General features: G+C 35.0%; 1 long non-coding RNA gene across 4 annotated transcripts in view; it reads right to left on the bottom strand.

The window, feature by feature from the left end:
• LOC116850950 overlaps positions 1–4,855 on the bottom strand; it is a 7,803-nt gene extending 2,948 nt beyond the window's left edge. Inside the window, exons 1-3 of one of the 4 annotated variants that reach the window (XR_004379492.1) lie at positions 3,912–4,855; positions 3,536–3,669; positions 2,370–2,488 (exon numbers count right to left, since the gene is read on the bottom strand). This is a non-coding gene — a long non-coding RNA (uncharacterized LOC116850950). The remainder of the gene's footprint in view (positions 1–2,369; positions 2,489–3,535; positions 3,670–3,911) is intronic. The other 3 variants (XR_004379491.1, XR_004379494.1, XR_004379493.1) reach the window with 3 other exon arrangements.
• Between the last annotated feature and the right edge of the window lie 1,705 nt (positions 4,856–6,560).

Genomic DNA, 6,560 nt, shown 5'->3' with positions numbered 1-6,560 from the left:
TTCATAGTCGAGTTTTATATTTAAGACCGTCTTAAGTTCATCTTCAAATACTCGTAGCCAATGAAATGATCCGTACATGATTTGAAGATAAACTTATGACGTTCTTAAATATAAGATCCGGCTATGAATACCGGCCTTTGTGTTCTACAAAAACTTGTTAAAGTTACAAATTAATTTATATAAAATAAACTAAGATAAGTTAAAACTTAACAACTTTGCTACTTTATTGTACTTGTAACTTTAAAACTAGTTAGTATCCCAATGAAAAATTTTTCATACATAATTATATAAAATTATACATAATTATATATAATTATATATTATTATGTATAATTTTATATAATTATATATGAAAAATTTTTCATTGGGATACTAACTAGTTTTAAAGTTACAAGTACAATAAAGTAGCAAAGTTGTTAAGTTTTAACTTATCTTAGTTTATTTTATATAAATTAATTTGTAACTTTAACAAGTTTTTGTAGAACACAAAGGCCGGTATTCATAGCCGGATCTTATATTTAAGAACGTCATAAGTTTATCTTCAAATCATGTACGGATCATTTCATTGGCTACGAGTATTTGAAGATGAACTTAAGACGGTCTTAAATATAAAACTCGACTATGAATACCGACCAAAAAGTAGAACTCATTAATTTTTTTTCCCTAAGATATAAATGTACCTGTGTAAAGCAAAATTTTAAATGAAAATATTTAAAACTACCATAAAAAATAGTTCTTTGTTTTTTTATATAAACTTCATTTACAAGTACCATATTAAATATATGTCATGAACCATGTTGTAATTATTTTCTCATTTTTAAAGTAATTTTACAAAATATCGACATACTTTACTATCAACACAAATAATATTTCTCTATATTAAGTTTTAACTAAAGTTTATTAGATCTTTACGTAACTTTTAACTGAGTTAATTTTTTAACCATGCAATTTTTACAATAACTATCAGGTCTGTAAATATGAAACCGGAATTTGCCCACAGATGGCCCTAGCTATCAATGTAGTTACCGTTAAACCGCGTCATAGGCGCTATTTCCTTGTTGACATCTCTGACAAAAATTTTCAACTCACAACAATACAAGTTTCATACAACAACGTAGTTTGTAATAGCGTTAAACATGACGAATTTTGTGCCTGGAAACTACGATTTGCGGACAGCATTGATTTTCTGTTACCATTTGAAGAAAACTGCTGCAGAATCGCATCGAATGCTTGTCGAAGCTGACGGTGAGTATGCTCTTGGTAAATCACAGTGCTTTAAGTGGTTTAAAAAATTCAAAACTGGCGATTTTGACGTGAGAAACAAAGAACGTGGAAGACCACCGAAAAAGTTTGAAGACAGCGAATTGCAAACATTGTTGGATGAGGATGACACTCAAACGCAACAACAACTCGCGGATCAATTAATTGTGACACGAGAAGTCGTCTCCGTACGTTTGAAAGCCATGGGAAAGATCCAGAATATGGGAAAATGGGTTCCACATGAACTGAATGAAAGACAGCAGGAAAACCGAAATATCACTTGCGAAATGCTGCTCGCCAGGTACCAAAGAAAGTCATTTCTCCATCGAATTGTGACTGGCGATAAAAAGTGGATATATTTTGAGAATCCTAAGCGTAAAAGATCATGGGTAACTCCAGGCCAACCATCGACATCGACTGCAAGGCCAAATCGCTATTAACGAAAGACAATGCTCTGTGTTTGGTGGGATTAGAAGGGTGTGATCTATTATGAGCTGCTAAAACCTGGCCAAACCGTTAATACTGAACGCTACCGACAATAAATGATCGATTTGAATCAAGCTTTGCGTGAAAAACGATCAGAATATAAAAAAAGGCAACACAAAGTGATTTTGCTTCATGATAATGCACCATCACACACAGCAAAACTGGTCAAGGAAACGATTGAGGCGTTTAGTTGGGAAATACTTTCGCATGCGGCTTACTCACCAGACTTGGCTCCGTCCGATTACTATTTATTTGCATCGATGGGACACGCACTTGCTAAGCAGCGCTTCACTTCTTACGAGAATGTACGAAAATGGCTCGATGACTGGTTTGCCTCAAAAGAGCAACATTTTTTTTGGCATGGCATCCATAAATTGTCAGACAGGTGGGAAAAATGTATAGCTAGCGATGGTCAATACTTCGAATAAAATATTTTTTATCATTTTCATACAATAAACGTGTATTTTCTATACAAAAATTCCGGTTTCATATTTACATACCTGGTACATTAATTTTCTGCGTCATTATTTTTACTTTTATTTATTTTAAAAAATATTATAACTTACCCAGCCTACAATATATCAATAATAATTCTAAATACGAAATATCACTTCCATACTCACTTTGTTCATGATTGAACTTTGCATGTACAGCTGTCTCGCTGAAAGTGAACTATTCTTAACTCCATTCTTAACGTTATTCTGTCCTTCATTGTAGGGTAAATGTTCTGAATATTTAGGATCTCAAAGTAAAAAGAAAATGTTACCATTACATTGTCTATTACAATTTTAAAAATAATGATAAAATAAAAATATTGTATAATATGCAATTTTGTAAGAATTGTTTATGTTACAAATATGGAGAGAAGTTACAGTAAAATTATACATTAGTTACAGAAAAAACAATGTTACTACTGTGCATATGAATTCACTAATAATCATTACATAGAATGTAAAATAGAAAAAACTTGCACACTCGTCCTTTATAATTATCTCCTTTATAATGACCTCCTTTATAATTACTGTTATAACTTGATCTTGGAATTGAAACTTTCTCATTATCAAGCAATTCTTCACCATGGGAGAAACGGAAGCGGTGCGCTTAGACACGGTGCATTTGGACACAGCCAATCACAGCACCGTGTGATTAGAGACATTTGTAGGGTCCCTTGGAACAGCGACTTGTGATTGGACTGTGTCCAATTGCCCCGTGTCCAACTGATATACACCCGGGAGAAACTAGTTGTACATTGTGGATCTAATAGTAATAAAAATTTTATAATTACTAATTCCATATATGTTTAACATTGATTTAGATGCATAAAATATTCCTCAAATTTGTAATAGAACATAGAATATGCAAATAGAATATGAATGAAAACTACATCTTATTTTGGTTGCGTTCCGTTTCACGCATTATGCGCACATTGCCTACAATATACGTAACACGAACTATAGATAAATGCGCGCATATGCGTGAAACGGAACGCGGCCTTTGTCTACTTGCATTCGACAGTTATTACATGTTATAATTATAATTTAAGGTAATTTTATAAGTGTGCTACATTGATTACTAATATCACTTTGTGCATATATCTTTTTTATTAAAATGATAACGGAAGAAATCTTTGCATGCGTTTTCTTACTGTTGACGTCATTAAATAACGATAGTCACAGAGACTATCTACAAGCCTTAAAGAAATTGCAATTTATATACTTAAAAACATGCAATAATTATTATTTCAATTTTCACAATATATTAGCGATTGTACTTTTGAAAGTTCAATTACCTACTTTGCGACTTAGCCCCGAGTCAACAGTTGCACTAGTTTTTTACGTCTTTTTTCCAGCGGAAAGGTCTGAGCCATACATTCAAAAAGGAGAAGTCCGAGCAATGTACAGATATTTGATTGCAGGGTCTATGCTGCAACAAAATGAGAAATTTATATTAGAAACTGAAATATTATAACAAAGGCTAACAATATTTTTAACTGTATAAGTTCTTTTTGTCCTGGTAACCAAAATAACCTCAAAGTTATCTGCGGTAGTTTTATGAAAAATAATATAGTATATTTTAAAAATATTATATTATTAATTTATGTATGTACTCGTAATAACTATAATTATTATAAAAAACAATATTACATAAAATAGGAAAACAATTACCTTATAAATATTACGTCCGCGATGATGCTTGATTCGTGCGATTCTCTTCGTGTCTTTCTCTCTCTTTCTCTCTCTCTCTCTCTCTCTCTCTCTCTACGGCTGCAGGCTTGACTCATTGTCCCTTTCACTATGTATTTGTTGGGAGTTTATGTTTATAGGGATATATGAAGGATTTTATAGATTTACTTTGGAGTTATTGAGGAATTCCAGGATATATTTGGTATATATATTATAATTCTTTTTGTCGAAAATATATATGAATTAACGCTGCCCGACAGCGTTAATTTATACATATTTTCGACAAAAAGAATTATAATATATATACAAGCGGAAAAAGAAAGGGCAGACAGAGATTGCTGGGAATGGGAACCGAAATACGTGTAGATGACGCTTAAACTGAATATGTTCTGTAAAATATACGTTGGCTGCGATTCAGTTAATTTTTATGTTCTGAATTTTTATGTTCTGAGTATGAGCTTGAGAATATCAGAGAAATGATATTCCATCAAGATATTACATAAATATTCTCTCGTATATTAGCAATAGTACGTATGGCCATAGTACTTTCAGTATGAGTGTAGAATGATTCGTATGATATCATGTGCTGTTAGGGTCAATCCTTGTGCGTTGATTTCCGACACCGACTTACGTCTACGATACTGTCGGAAACGATTGCGACAATTTTTATAGCCAGAGGGTTGGTCATGAATCTTTTCACCTAATGTGAACTTGTAAAAAGTGAACAATCTAACCTTGAAAATATATGGAAATGTAAACTTTCACAAGTTTACATTGGAGGAAAGAATTTACGATTGCATTCAAGTACTGCAAAACAATTCACTTCTCATAGTTTCATACTAAGGAAAAATATTAAATAATTGAGAAAATTCAGAGTTCTCATGTGATACATGATTGATGTCTTGGCCCTTGTTGTGTTTACGCAGTCATACTGTTGATAAGACTGTGTTGTAACTATTGTTACTGTGGATAAGACAGTGTGCCGTGGCACACAGAAAAACTTATGCAGTAAGACGTAAGCAAATTGACCAATCACAGTCGTTGATTCTTCTTATGGCTCCTGCACACAGGACGCAGTAATGCTTGCCGCGCGGCGGAAATTTGCGCGACAGCCAATCAATATGCTGCTTTCCGTAATAACCTTCTAGCTCTTACGGAAAAACAACATATTGATTGTCTAGGTATAGCTTCCCGAATGGAGCCGTGTCTTGAATCAGCGATATGGCATATCGCTGATTCAAGACACGGCTCCATTCCGGAAGCTATACCTAGACATTGTATCAATGGCCGTGAAAGCCTCAAATCTAACATATTGATTGGCTGTCGCGCGGACTTCCGCCGCGCGGCAAATATTACCGCGTCCTGTGTGCAGGAGCCATTACGGTCCAAGAATCAACGACTGTGATTGGTCAATTTGCTTACTTCTTTCACCTTACTGCTTAAGTTTTTCTGTGTGCCACCAGCTTAAAAGACAGAACAGAGCAGGGAGTCGATTGTGTATCTCAAAACAGAGTGAAAATGACAAAAGTGAACAAATTTACTAGAATATTTGTAACTTCATTGGTCAATGCCTAGTGAATTTGTTCACTTTGTAATTTTCACTTCGTTTCGAGATACACAATCGACCCCCAGAGCAAGAGCAGCCATAGAATATATTAGTTGCAGATGGGAATATGTACTATTCTCTCGAATCCAGTTCTCACTCGCTTTGCACTCGATATCGTAAGCAACACGTATTAGGACCTAAGCACAAAGATTGTTGCAATCGTTTCCGACAGTGTCATAGACGTAAGTCGGTGTCGGAAATCAACGCACAAGGATTGACGTAGTCATATGCTGCATCAATTGTGTCGTCTAATCATATTTGATACAGCATACGTCTACGCCAATCCTTGTGCGTTGACTTCCGACACCGATTTACGTCTACGACACTGTCGGAAACGATTGCGACAATCTTTGTGCTCAGACCCTTATGGCTCCTGCACACAGAACGCGGTAATGCTTGCTGCGCGGCGGAAGTTCGCGCGACAGCCAGTCAATATGCTGCTTTCCGTAATAATCTTCTAGCTCTTACGGAAAAACAACATATTGATTGGCTGTCGCGCGGACTTTCGCCGCGTGGCAAGCATTACCGCGTCCTGTGTGCAGGAGCCATTAGGCTGCGTTCAGATTCCATACCCGGGTGTATTCTATTACTAGAAATGCTATAGTATATGTTACATATACTATAGTGTTTCTAATAGAATGTGAATAGTGAATAGTGTTAGTAATAGAATGCACCCGGATGAAGAACTGAACGCAACCTAGGTAGCTTTGGGTTGTCATGAATCACATAATAATAGTAGATGGTGATGTCTGTAACTTATTTCTGCTCTAGGAAAATGACTCGGAGAGGTATTATCGGAAACACTCAGCATTAGGTAGCTTTGAGTTGTCATGAATCACATAATAGCAGTAGATGGTGATATCTGTAACTTATTTCTGCTCTAGGAAAATGACTCGGAGAGGTATTATCGGAAACACTCAGCATTAGGTAGCTTTGAGTTGTCATGAATCACATAATAGCAGTAGATGGTGATATCTGTAACTTATTTCTGCTCTAGGGAAATAACTTGGAGTAGAGAATCTCTA

The sequence above is a fragment of the Odontomachus brunneus genome, unplaced genomic scaffold (assembly GCF_010583005.1).
Source record: "Odontomachus brunneus isolate Ranch 3 - 2012 unplaced genomic scaffold, Obru_v1 Obru_scaffold_161, whole genome shotgun sequence".
Lineage (NCBI taxonomy): Eukaryota > Metazoa > Arthropoda > Insecta > Hymenoptera > Formicidae > Odontomachus > Odontomachus brunneus.
This window is presented reverse-complemented; position numbering and strand designations above follow the sequence as displayed.